Genomic DNA, 14,626 nt, shown 5'->3' with positions numbered 1-14,626 from the left:
TTGATACCATATCAAAAGTAGCAAATAATATTGAAAATGTAATAAGTTATAGTTTTAAAGATACGTTAATAGAGTCTACATTAGAAAAAATTCGAGTAAGTTGGCGAAAATAAAAATTAGTTGTGGTCTTTTAAAAAGTAAATTATGTACTAATTTTTTTATTTAATTATATGCTGAAAAATAGATTATCTTAATATAGTTTAAGTAAGGGTTATTTAAAATATATTAAAATAATCTACATTTTTATGGCTTATTTCAGCTTATAAAAACAGATGTAGTACCAACTACATAGCCATTTTCCTTTTGATACATACAAACATAAATAAAGAAAAGTAACTAATTGTACTTTGATGATATTTTATCTGTATATCTATGACGTAAGATTGAAAATATTTAAAAAGATGTTTTTTTCAATGGAAAATAAGTTCTATTTTGTCTTTTATTATTTATCTAGTCTTTTTTCATTTGTAAGTGTTGAAAAAAAATATATCTCTACGTAACTTATATTTAAATGTCTAAAATAATTAGTATAGTATTCGTAATTTATAAGTTTCTGCATTTATAGTAATAAAATAACAATTTCGAAATACAAGAATTAACATATTTGTATATTTTATATGTTCTTGTCTTCGCATGCCTCGCATCAGCTTCGGAAGCAGCTTAGTCGTAGATTGCTACGAATTTTATGCGCCCGCTCTGAGTCGCGTGCGCTTTTAAGAGCTTACTCTTTCATTATGACGTCGATTCTCAACGTCATCGTTTGAAAAAGGGTGTTTTCTGAGTGTGTGTGAGTACGCTTTCGGGTGAGCCGCAGCGCACGCCTAGCGGTATCGATCGTGCGCGTCCTGGTGCGCACGACGCTTCGCTCGCACCCTGCCAGGGCGTCCACACTCCTGCTGTAGTCATGCGCGAGTCTCCTCCGCCATCGCATCGACCGAAATTAGACTAGGATTAAACGCGCGAGTGCCGCGGTCGCGCTCGGCGGCCTCGACAGACCTACGTGTACGCCTCCCCGCCGCCGCCGGGTCTAGGTCGTTCCTCCATGTGTGTCCAGATCGCGTTAAAAAAATCAATCGGTGACGGTGGCCCCGGGTCTGCGATGAGCTTCAGCTAATCGTGAAGGTAGATGAGGAGGGGCGACCTTGCGACCTGCTTACACTCGTTCGCTGCTGTACGATCTAACATCATAGACACCACCGCCAGGTACGTACATCGTTAGCATGAAGTTGTTTCAAAAGTTAAAAGTAATCACGTTACTTAATGTTTGGTCATTCATAACTACAGAGGAACCAGTTACAATGGTCAATCGTAGACATGTGTTCGGTATTGCAGTATTCCGCCCGCTTCTGTGACATAGATTCGTTTATGTAAGTGCGGCCGTCGATATCGCAAAAGTCAGTAGAAAGAGAGAAGGAGACCAACAGAAAGAGATGGAAGATGTCCGTCAATATGAAAAACTTGTTAATAAATCGTATCTGCGACGATATACATTTCAAAGATATTATAGTGTATACTAATATATGTTTAAAACAATCAAGGGCAGCTACATCCTGATAGATGTTACATCGACTATTAATGGGATCGAGATTTAGTAAAGTCAAAAATGTTGCAAATACTTCCAATTCTTATTTTTTAAATTATTGTTCAATGTTATTTGCTTTGCGTGTGCTTATGCGTTTTTTTACATTTACTTGCGAATGCCTTAAATTATTAGGCGAATTCACACTTAATTAATGGGAATGTTTACTCTCAGAAAAAAAATATCGTAAAGAAAAATCAATAAAGACGACCTTCACCTATTAGACCAGAAAGAAACCAAAAAAATCAATTTAAAAAAGCTTTGCGAATGTTATATTATATTTTGAAGTTTAACATTTATATTCAGAAGTATAGAATCTTATTAAATATTTAAATAAATCGCGTGTTTTATTTAACCAGTTTTTGTAAATAATTGTAATGATCTGCTTTGGTATAGTGAAGTAACCGCCCATTAGAGTCCCACGACTGGACAAAGGCCTTCACGCAAACAGATATGGACATTATTCAACCTTACCACTTCTCTGGGCTTGGGTGAATACAAATTTTGACTCATGCAGGTTTCCTTACTGATATTTCTCTTTACCGCCGCGCTTGAGATGAATATATACTTATATTCGAGCATCAATGATGTTGGACTTTAGTAAATTCAAATAGCACTGTAAATTTGTTGAATCGTAAATTAGCTCTATTATGAGAATAATGAGGATTCACTCTGCATAGTTAATTATTATGTTCGTTCATGGAAAATTATAATTGTCTTGACATGTAAATGAAAGTAGGTCATTGTTCTCAACAACTTAACAGCTACATTGTAGAAGCTTTTAAAGATATTATAAAGTTTTAATCAATATATTTTTCTCATTCTAAATGAAATGCATTAATATGCAATAATAGATAAATAAATAATAAACTAAATTTACTTGACAAACTCAAAGTTAGTGCGATTTACTATGATACACGATTACTGTGGTCTATAATATATGTATGTATAAATAAAACATCGTATAATATTTAAGGATTCGAACAAGTAAGCTTGTTATGTAGATTTTATCTTTCTGTTAAATTACTTTTAATTATTTGTTTTATTTAGGGTGAATAATAAACAATTGTAACCTATCAACCTCTCATGATTAGGTATTATTTATCACCATATTAATTAAAATGCACACGAAACTATCTGGTTACGTAGATGTGGATGTATTGAAGGCAGCTCACTTTTCGGTTAATACACTGAACACCTCAACTCGGAATTTCTCTTCCGGTTTTCTTATTAAACGCATTTATATTTTAATAATTTAGGTTCTTATCTTACGGCTTATATAGAATTCTTAGAAAGCGCGCAGTAGGCATGCGCACGCAAGGGGGCACCTCGGTAGGCATCAAGGCATGACGAAGTTTTGGTAAATTCCTTACGAATGAATTGTTTCATGGAAATACATTTCTGTCACTATCTAAAATGCTATAAAGATTTATGGTTCTATTTTTTCACTAATTAATAATCTTCGCTATATTACACTATTTACTGTAAACATTGTTTTGATAAAATATATCCGAGGTATATTTATACAGGGCTACCCCTGGTATATAAAATGTATATATTAATATTTTTTTTCCTATTAATAATAGAATACAAGAACATTTCATTAAACAAACTCAAAATCACACGTATAAATAAAAAAGGAAAACTGATGTTCTCCAAAAAAAATCTTCATATAAATACGTTTGTCAATAAGTGTCAAATAAAAAAAAGGTACGCAAAATTAAAAGCCACTAATTGAGTCATATTTATGTACATTGACTTTTAGTTTAAGCTATCTAACTTTAGTAGCAAATTATTAAAATTTTCATCTCAATAGAATGAAAGAGGCTCTATATCAATAAATACAAATAAAAAGCATTACTATATATTATAAGACTATGCTACAAACTACTTAGTCAAGAATATTTATGGACACCGGATTCATGCAATTTGTGTAGAGAGAGGGTGGGGTCGGCCTACTGGCAGTATTCATGAATTTCATCTAATGTAGTAATATCGTAACTATTTAAAAGTTTGAATACATTAAGCAATTATTAAATATTATAATTTACCAAAACTACAAATCAAAATTATTATAACAAATAAGATATTTACTGTGCAAAAATTTAAATAGTTACACTTTCTATTCACAACTATTACAATTTCCTCAGAAAGTAACCAACAATTATACAATAAGTAAATATTTTTTAATATAGTTTAGTTAACACAAAACTTGTCCATTTTCTCACGAGTACATGCACCGCAGCTTAAAAAAATAATGTCGCAAATCGATCCATAAATTTATTAAAAATTACATCTTAACGCCACTTAAGTAGGTGACTTGACTTTAGTAAGTAGGCGCTTGACTCAACCCGCGGGTTAAGTGCTGGTTGTTTAACAGCTACATTGAGACGTTCTTTACATATAAGCATTAAGGTCTGCTGATATTTTCATTATCCTCGTGACCAAGTTTTGAACGAATTTTGTTTTGTTTACTGAAAACATCATAAGGGTTAATAATATTATACAGATCAGAACACGTTTAATATCATGACTCATGGCGGCCCGTCCCAGCTTCGCACGGGTGGACAACTAACTAACTACCTAACTTTTTGGGTTACGTTACTTAAGTTTTAGTAAGGATTCCTTGTCTTTTCTAGCAATAAATATAGCCTTCGTTACTCGTGGATAATATACATAACTTTCGAATGGTGAATTTTTTTTTTTATATCGGTCCAGTAGTTTTTGAGCCTATTTATTACAAACAAACAAAGTTTTTTCTTTATAATATTAGTATAGATAAAAAACTCATGTCTGGAATGTTTTCTTTACATCTCGATATTTAGACTAAACAGCATGTAACGAAGGTATAGGTATAATTGCATTAGTCACCGTTATACATAAGCTGAAAGAACTCATGTAAATGTTTTGTGATTCTAAATCCGGAACGAAAATGAGCTAAAAATAATAAGCCAAAATATCCACCACGGAAAAATTGTAATTAAAAATAGTAGGTAGGTATGTATATAGGTGAAGCAGGTATAGGTTCTTTATTAAAGTTCATAATTTAGTTCATTTCTTCCGCAAAGTTAATGTACATAATAAAAATATATTAAAAAAATAATAGTATCCACAAAGTTCATGTTTTCTAATGAAGTCATAAAATGTGATTTAGTTATTAAAAATGGTAAAGCTGTCTTAATTATGAAAGATAGGTAAGATTAATGTAGCACTCAATCGTAGATTAAGTTATATTTATACTTATCATAACAATAACCTATTGGTAAAAAAATATTAATGATTGTAGAAGTACCTCTATTTGAAATACCTATATTTTACTAATATTACTAGAATACTAATTTGGTAACGATAAATAACGTCAAAATGCATGGTTTGTTTAATTGAAAAAGCTGTGAATTAGTAATGTTTCACATAACACAATAACGTAACAAACGCTTGAGTGATCTCCGGCGAGAGTCTACTCCGCCGCTGAGAGAACAGGACGCGGTACCGCGAACGCTTTGAAAGTGCAGTGCGTGCTTTACAAATACAAACAAACTCACTGTAGTGACTTTTTGATGATATTTTGTCATTTTTAAAGGAATATAATTTTATGACATTCTCTGTAATAATTAAAATCTGCATGGAAAAACGAAACTTCATATTTTTTGTAGTTCTTACTCGATAGAGCTTTGTGCACCTTTGTATCCTCCTCTTATACACACTCATGTAATTGTCATCTGGTTGGTCTTCCGGAGTCAGCAATGGTTGGGTCATTACATGTAATAGCCGGACCATGAAATCTTAGGCTTGATGTCGGTTTGTAGTACGAGGAATGGATTTAATTTTTGATAGAGCCTAAGTCCACAAGAGAAGAATTGGAAAATGGACTGCCTGATAGTAACCTGATTTAACCCTGCCTGTTGCTATCCCTTATAAGCGTATAATGATGAATTCAAATAAAAGGAAAATTATGTTTTCCTATTTTATTTGCAATTCAACTTTGGACAAAATTCGCAGTGTCTTAGAGCAACTTCAATGACCATTTTAATTTTAATCTCCTTCTTTTGAAATATAGGCTTCAAAGTTCGTGGTAATGAGTTCACTTCTTGAAGTTTTTAATCCTATTTTGCATAATGCGAAGTTACTTTAATAACTCTGAATCAAGATGTCGTCGGAGATGAACTTGAAAAGATAATATTATATACAGATTTTATATAAGAATACTATCTTATCAACGCTTTCAGTATTTTTAATTATTGTTGTTACAGAATTCAATATACATATATGATACGATCTTACCAGCTCGAATTATCTTAGTAATACATGGTTGTATCATAAGAACAAGGCCAATGGATACAATTTTGTATGTATTATAAAATGATGAAACAGTTTTAGTGCAGAAGCAAATATAATAATTAAAATTTGCATTGTACAGCTTCTGAGATTTATGTGTTCAATCTTACTAGTCTTCCTACTGCACAGTAAAAAATTTAGATTCTGAGATGAAGTTAAGTAAGTTTGCAAAGCAAAAATATATTTGTTTAATTTTCTAAAACTTTAAATCTGTAAAGTAATTCCTGTGAAATTCAAGTTGTAGTGAAAGTTATCGCACATTGCGTCAGTTATTGAATGTAAGTATATTTTATAAACGTATAATCACTACACTACTAGTGTCGAGACTTAAAGTTGAGTCATGATACCAGCGTTGATAGTCAAAATCTAAATTATTCGGTATAAAAAATATTGATTTTTACTCAACAAAGATAATAACTACGAACGAAAAACAAAAACAATGAATACAAATTTTCTAAATATAAATCAAGTGCTGCAATCCGATTCGTTGAGTTAATATTGGTTTCGCAAACCTATTTTAAAAAATATTTTGTACCGACGTTTTGTATGCCGAACGTAACTTGATTATAGGTAAAAAAATCCGTGTTCAGGGAGAAAAAAAACCGGACCGACGTGGAACCGGCAAACGAAAAACATGAGATTTTTTTAGTAAAACTAACGGTCAACTGATACCATTTAAGTTTCATATTTCAAATATAGTTTTTTAGATACATATCCCATGTATTGAAATAAAAAATACAGCCTACATGTTAGAAGTTCGTTGGTAATAGTGCACGAAACCAGTGCACAGATTATATTGGCGTTTGTTTTACTCATGTCGCTTAAATTGAAAATATAAATAGTTTTATTTTATCTAACCAAACTTAACCCTGATGTTTTGAGAATTAATAACTCGTTACTGTTATTTAATGTATTATGAATATAGGCAATTGTGTATCAAGAGGCAAGACTTTATTTAATATGAAAAATAGCGTACATTGCGTTGATTATTAATTAATGCCACAGGGCAGTGGTCTGGTTTATAACGTCAAAAAATCAAGATCAATATTGAGTCTTGCAAAGTTAGGTACTCTCATTGAATTCGCTTTAACGAAGAAGTGTAAGGAATTACTTTGCATACAAATACAATGCATACAATTAATAAAGTTTTAAGGTATAAATTTCTTTATTGAAAAGTTGGAATTAAAACCGCCATTGTAATTTAAGTAAGCCTGACAGTAACATGACAGTTTAACGGTAACTCAAATACAGACCTGCACGGTAAAATTAATTTTAAGCTGTATTTTTATTAATTATATCTGTAATTAAAACATCTCACATTGCAACACAAAATTAAATCCAAATTGTGAACTTTATTTAATATTTATTAATTGTTATATTGTTTTAGTAAAATGTTTAGCTAAAAGTAATATTATTTCTGTGTTTTCATAAAGATATATCTTTTGAAACCCGAGAAAGAGTCGAGGTAGCCCCGTGGGTATAATGCATTAAGATGCATGTCTTCAACCCACAAAAGATCGATAGTTCAAAAAGCTGACTTTTATGGATTCTGTTTTAACTTACTTCTTGCTTGTAGATATAATACAGCGTCGCGATCAAATAAGCTTCAATCATTGGGATATTTACGGCACAAGATATCTTATAATGAATTTACCTTGGTAACAGGTAATTAATAAAATATACAGAAAAAATCTCTTTAAACATTTTTCTTGCAATAGACAATAGAAAAGCTAGTTTCATTCGATGATTCGTTACTGATAGTTAATAAATATAATTTTTACTTTCTTTCGGTTGATCTTTTGTCATGTAGCTAACAAACTTATTATTAACTTTAGTTTCAATTGCGTCTTGATCAAGTCTTGTAATTGAATAGACCTAAAAGAATTTTTTGACATTGTTCAGTTCTGTTCAGTTGTGACAGTCAATCTATTTTGAAATAACAAATTAAAAATTATTTTTGTATTTTTTTCAATTGAACTGATTATATTAATTTTGATTTTAATAATGAAGTTTTTTATACACACATACATTTTTATATATATTAAAACATTTGAATATGATGGGCCGTGTATTATCCGTATTATATCAATTTTAGCTTCAATAAACAATTGTATAACAATAAAATATTTTTGTAATCTATTTGATTTCAGTTACTATGAAATCATTCATTTGAATTCATTATAAAAATGAAAAAATAGAAACTGAATCTAAATTTACATAAACATTTTACTAGAAACCTGAACGCTTTTAATTAATTACAAAGTGTTTAATCACCGATTCAATGAGTTTGCAATGCAATTTTTCACTCTCTATAAAATCTTAGAGTTGATTTTAAAAAATATTGTGTTATTTATGAAAGTATTTTTATTACTTTTATGTTTCTGACTATAATTATTATAATATACATATTTTCATATAATGTTTTCCAAGCACCTATGTACCTAAATGAATTGTAAGTGTAGCTAAAATTTCCTTTTTAACGAAGTCATAACTTACAAAAAACACCGACTGTCCTAATTTGATTCGACTTTTTTTAATTGAAACCGATATTTAATTTTATGTTTTTAATTGTAGACTATTTAATGCCTCTTTAAATATTTTTGGTACTTACTACCCGCTTTGCTCATTGCTCAAACATTTTAAGTGATACAATGATATTCTAATAAACAGATATGTTATATCCATACTAAACAACAGAAAAAGAGTGTGCCGCGCCGGGGACCGTTTATTTTATTTTATTTTACCTTTCGTTAAAAGTAAAAAGGATAGCTTGATAAAAACAATAGGTAAAAGGGATAACTAGATGTTTTAATTACGCAAAACGTATTACTACGTAATTATGGTATATTGTAACGTATTGCTACGTGAAAACGACTGAAGACAAATCCCAATTAGGACGTTTTCTAGTCTTCACTTTTTGCGCGTTAATAACATAATATCTGTTTACTAAAACATCATTGAAGTGATTTAATTACACTTTTAATGGTATAATTTTATCAATTATCAATTTACGGAATGGTTAAATGACAATATTACAAAAAATAAATAAAAATAAAATAAAATAGTAAAACAAACGGATTGTCTCGTGTTCGCTTCAAAGGTACTTACGTGCTTTGTGATTTGATACAAATCACGGCGAAATATACTTGTTTCAAGAACCGTTATATAAAACCTTGTTATATTTGTTTTAAATTTATCACAACTAAGGGTCTGAAAAAATGGAAATCTTTTGATATAAATAACTTTATCGCATTTTGGAGCTGAAATGTTTTATACATTATACGTTAAAAACACACACACACTTTAATATATTATATAAATAATATAAAACGAAAACATTTATTTAGGAATGTTCACATCTTCAATAGCTATACTCGCTTATAAATATGTATGTGTGCATAAAGACATAGTGGAGATAAGTTGTGTATCTTATTCAAGGTGCTTGACTTTTCGAGTTACAGTGTCCAAAACCGAAGAAGCGCTGATTGTTGTATAAGATACCTCATGCCAAGGAAAACATCGTAAAGAAAACTGCAAAGTGCATGTATTTACGGAAGTAAAACCTTATGAGTGATCGAATCAGTGCGATATTTGTATATATTGAGATAAACCAGCACAAAAACTATTCCTACCTCAATCATACTATTGTCTTTGATGTTTATGACTGTGTTTTTTCAGTGTAACGACCCTTACTTCGTGATTCATGTGATTGATACATTTTTTTTTTAATTATAATTTATTTTACTCTTTTTATATTGGTGCAATTATTTAGGAATAGATTCATGATACATTGTAGGAATAGCGTTCTGGAAAATTAATCTATCACGTAACTATTGTATATTGGCAAATGCTATTTATTGATTATATTTTTCATCCATTCGATCGCAATATCAAAAACCTTTTTTTTTTTAGTAACTATAATAATAGCAAGGAACAGACGTTGATTATTTGTGTACCTAACAACCTTTGCGTAAGATTACTAGCATGTCTAATGTTAAGCTTTAGGACAGAGGACCAGCTAAATTAAGGGTATCTATTGAAAAAACGCCCTATATAATCTTATGAGTAAAGAAATGAAAAATTGATCCCAAAAAAAGGGACTCGCCAAAATCAAACAAATACTCGTAAAGAATCATTTTCTTATATAATCACAGAGAAAACCTTATTTTAAAAAAACCTTAATCTACCAACCCATGGTCGGTACTAAAGCCAAAGTTACACAAGAAGAGTTTTACGCATGCGAGCAGCTGTTGCTATGAAATTATATATTTCCTAGTAAAGCAAAACAGTGCGAATTTGACCTTTCAAGAGGAAACGAATATTCTCCTAGAAAATCGCGTATCTATAATAATCGTATGAATTTTGCCATTCTGTTTGCCTAACGATAATTATCGTATATTATAATATGCGGCGGAGTTCTAAAACTACGGTATTTTTACTTAATTGTTAGAAGGCATTTCTTCTGAGATTTGAGCTTTTAACTATTAAAAAAAGGAATCTTTGTTCAGAAAATTGTTGCAAGGATATACATATATCCTACGTACGGATATACTATACCAATAAACTCGGAGCTTCGAAAATTTTAAAAAAAAGAGGAGATATAATGTTAATGAGTAAGCGACTAGATTTATATTGTAGTTTATTTATATTTACTCGTTTACGTTTGCCTCATCATATAAAATCTATTTACTCTTCAAAGCGCGCCCTCAATTTTTTTTTTAATGAACTATGTCTAAAAAAGTAATATTATTTTTGCTGACTATACTCTTACAATAAATCGTGGGACGCACACTAAGACAGTTTATAGGTACGAGCGTCACTCATTCTAATACACGCCGATAGTATTACCGTAAAAAAAACGATGATATGATATCTTGAACACAGTACGAATATAATTTTTCTATAGCGTTCAATGAATCAATAAAACAAATAGTCTTGAACAAGTGAAAACAGAAACAAATATTTTTGAAATTTTGATAAAATTCAAGTCAATATTATAAACTTGTTTCATTTAATAATCGAAATAAACTAAATTGTGCATTAAGCGCATAGTCGAGCTCAAAGTAATTATCAACTAGTGTGCGTACAGAGTGGAGACGCCTGGATGTATTTTCTAAGCATCCATACTCACAAGATTGTGGTCACATGATCAGATTGTCAGACTGGCAGAGCAGATTATTTGCTAAGCTGACTCTTCAATTCATAAAGAATATAAAACTAGAAGTAGCATTAGATTTACTAATTGTATATAATTAAATTGTCTTATGCCGGTGCACTATAATATTAATTATAAATATTAATTTTTGACAAATATATGTCTGTATAGAAGTTCGTCAAAAATATTGTTGTGCATCGGCTGGAATTCACTCTCGAAAATATAGATCACGATGAAAGGCGAGCCTCGGACAAAATCAGTACAGAGCGATTTATGCTACGCTGGTATCAACATTGGGAATATCGCCTACACAGTGTTTAGACAGGTCGAGACATGTATGCGTCTATAGCCCGAGGAATATATCCAGTAGTCAAAACAATAGTGCTAGTCTCGACTTCAACGCTCGAATTCGAGCATGGCTAAAATGTCTGGTCTATTATTATCACGATGTAAACGGCCACAAGAGAAAAGCGCATGAAGAGTTCTAGCATAGCAAAATCGTGAACGATTTTTCATCGCTCATGTTCAAGAAACATTATTAATCTTATTCGTAAGTGACGCTTCATTCATGTGATTTCACATTGATCACAGGTTGAAACTTCAAACTTATATTTGACTAGTAATCGCCCGTGGCTTCGCTCCGTTTTAGAGTGTTGGTTGTCATGTAAGGCAATATGTTAAGTAAAAAAGTAGTCTTGGAGTACCTTGGGGGATTAAATAAGCGACAAGAGATGCTCAAACTTTCTTATTATTTTCAGTTCAATCAGTCGAAAATCTAAAAAGATTTATACAAAGTTTCATCCCTATTTTATCCCCTTAAGGGTGGAATTTATCAAAATCCTTTCTTAGCGACTACATGCTAAATTTCAGTCCGATCCGTCCATTGATTTGGACTGTGCGTTGATAGATCACTATGTCCATCAGTCAATCACATTTAAATTATATTTATTTAGATAATACATAAAATATATACTTATCATTAATTCTTTTTTTTTATTTTATTATATTTCAAATTTATTCCTTAAAAATACTTTATTGGAAAAGGATTATCGAGTACTATAAACATCTGAAAATGTTCATAAAGTTATATTTTCGTACTTAAAGTCGATTTTTGTAAATAAAATGCATATAATATATACATGTATAATTTATATATCACAGACTGCAGCTAGAAATGTTTTGTATAATTGGATATAGCTGTTGTGATGAATTGGCTTTTAATCAGCCGGCTTAGTTACGCAAATAAGTCAATATACACGAGCAAAATTAGTAAATTCACAACAGAATTCACCGTATAATAATAAATGAGTCTAGGCACGTATTTGCAGAATTATCCTATTTGTGATTTGTATACGAGTATATGACGTGACGTTTTAGTGTATCCCATAGATTTCAGCGAACTGAGCAAAATTTAGGAACATCGTTGAAACTCTATTATTTTATAACCAAAAGGTAATTGTTCTAAATGAGTATCAGATAATTCAAATATAGATATATAGTATGTATTTATATTATTATGAGTTTTCAATTGCAATATGTATTATGCTAAGTGCTATAAAATATATTGATGTATTCTTGAAAGTAAATAAATAATATAGGCTACCCGCTTGCTTTGCTATTTCTCGAGACGTATATAGATACTGAATTTCATTAGAGGCCGTTCATTCCTTGGAGCGTGATTGGGTTACAAGCATTCGACTTTTAAATCTTTAGAGGCGAGATGGCCCAGTGGATAGAACGAGTGCATCTTAACCGATAAATTTGAGTTCGAAGTTTGGAGTTCGAAGGCATGCACTACTGAGTACCTATTCATGTGCTTAATTTGTGTTTATAATTCATCACGTGCTCGGATGTGAAGGAAAACATCGCGAGGAAACCTGCATGTTTTAAAATTTATAGAAATCCTGCCACATGTGTATTCCACCAAACCGCATTGAGAGAGGAGGCTTTTAGGCCAGCAGTGGGGAAATTTACAGGCTGTTGGTGTTATTTATAAGTTTAAAAATGCAACTTTCAACTAAATCAATCAGCCGCAAAATCGACTGTTTATTGACGGAAAGGCGGAGTTAAACCGGAACACTCAAAGCCGTGTAAATCTGACATCTTTGTGGAGGCTGCACAGCTTCATTTCAGCTATACGGATTGAACGCGTTCTTTCTCGGTTAGATCTGAAAAGATAAAACTGGCAATCAGTAACAATAGATGTTCGACTGTGTTTTTCTACTTCTAATATCAAAAACTATTATAAATATCGGTTATATGTTTTATATTTGACAAGTACTACTTACCTATTAAGATAGAGCAACTGCATATGGCTAAATAACATAATTTGGAATAATAAATTAATATTTGGATCGTTTTTTCGCTTTAGCATATCCCGCGACAAATCCAGCTATGAAGATTATTTCCTTCTGATAAGTCCAGCCTATCAACAAAGGCAGTGTTCCAAACTAGAGCCCGTCCTCTTTCCCAAGTAACAACGTCAGTTCATCAGGTGTCTTGCCAACATAACGACTGATTCCTCGGAGCTCAATAAGAACTGGAAAATCGGTAGTGCCAAGAGCCCTTTTTATTGTATCATTAAGATAAATGTATCGGAAAAGCCTACCTGAACTCTGTTGTGACTTTTTTTTCAATGGTATACATTTGATTTAGGTCTACGTGTTTTAGGTTTCTCGTAAGTGCGCTTACCGGTATCAAGATTATTAATATTAAGTATTGAATTTAATATTAAACTAGTTTATTTTTAATTAAAAACTTATTTTAATTGTTGTTGACAGCTCTATTCACTAGAAGAGGAATTGTGGATATTATCTCAATTGAAGTTAAAAATAGTGTTTGTATTTTCCTTCAATCCTACGCACGTAAGATAAATACGAAACAAGCGTCCTGCTTATTAAGTCTTCAAGCTCGTTTTGCATCTTCATTTGTTCAAGTTTAAATAAATACTATTTTAAGGTTAGGATTGAGAGGTTATTATGCTATTGATATTTTCAGGTCACTTTCATAAGAGAATTATGTTGGCGTAAATTTATACTAATAAAATCTTATGTATCTTGTATGCCATTCAGTAAGTTAGTCACTTATTAGAGTACCTTTAGAGTATGCTACCTCACTATAAAAATTAATCTTGGACTATTATTAAAAAATTTGATATCCACTAACGTATATATGACAAAGAACAACTATTAAAAGGATTCGCTATTATATCCCGAGTTATATAATAAACGATAACAATCATATGTTCGTGGCTTTATGGATGAACGGCTTAGCGCGATCTCAAACCCGCAGTCAACCCGATAATCGTCAAAAAATTATTTAAATAATATTCATTTGCATACTTAATTATCTGCTTTTAAGTAAACGTAAACTGAACATATAGTTATGGAATATACGCATATCGAACTAAATCTGAAAACTATATAATAGTGTAATTTTATTAACATGGAACGAATTTGTCCCATATAGTTACACCGAAAGAGCATATCCTATGCAAATTGATGTCAAGTTAAAGTGAATGACGCACGAAAATGAAGGGATAGGGACAGTCAAGCTTT

At 31.1% G+C, this 14,626-nt stretch overlaps 1 protein-coding gene across 4 annotated transcripts in view; it reads left to right on the top strand.

The window, feature by feature from the left end:
* The first annotated feature begins 910 nt into the window (after positions 1-910).
* Positions 911-14,626, top strand: part of LOC124543221 (glucose transporter type 1) — a 41,548-nt gene continuing 27,832 nt past the window's right edge. For all 4 annotated transcript variants that reach the window (XM_047121352.1, XM_047121353.1, XM_047121348.1 and 1 more), the window contains exon 1: positions 911-1,203. The gene's annotated coding sequence lies outside the window, so the exon portion shown is untranslated. The remainder of the gene's footprint in view (positions 1,204-14,626) is intronic.

This window comes from Vanessa cardui, chromosome Z (genome assembly GCF_905220365.1).
Source record: "Vanessa cardui chromosome Z, ilVanCard2.1, whole genome shotgun sequence".
Taxonomy (NCBI): domain Eukaryota; kingdom Metazoa; phylum Arthropoda; class Insecta; order Lepidoptera; family Nymphalidae; genus Vanessa; species Vanessa cardui.
Note: the sequence above shows the minus strand (reverse complement) of the source record. Positions and strands in the feature narration are given on the sequence as shown.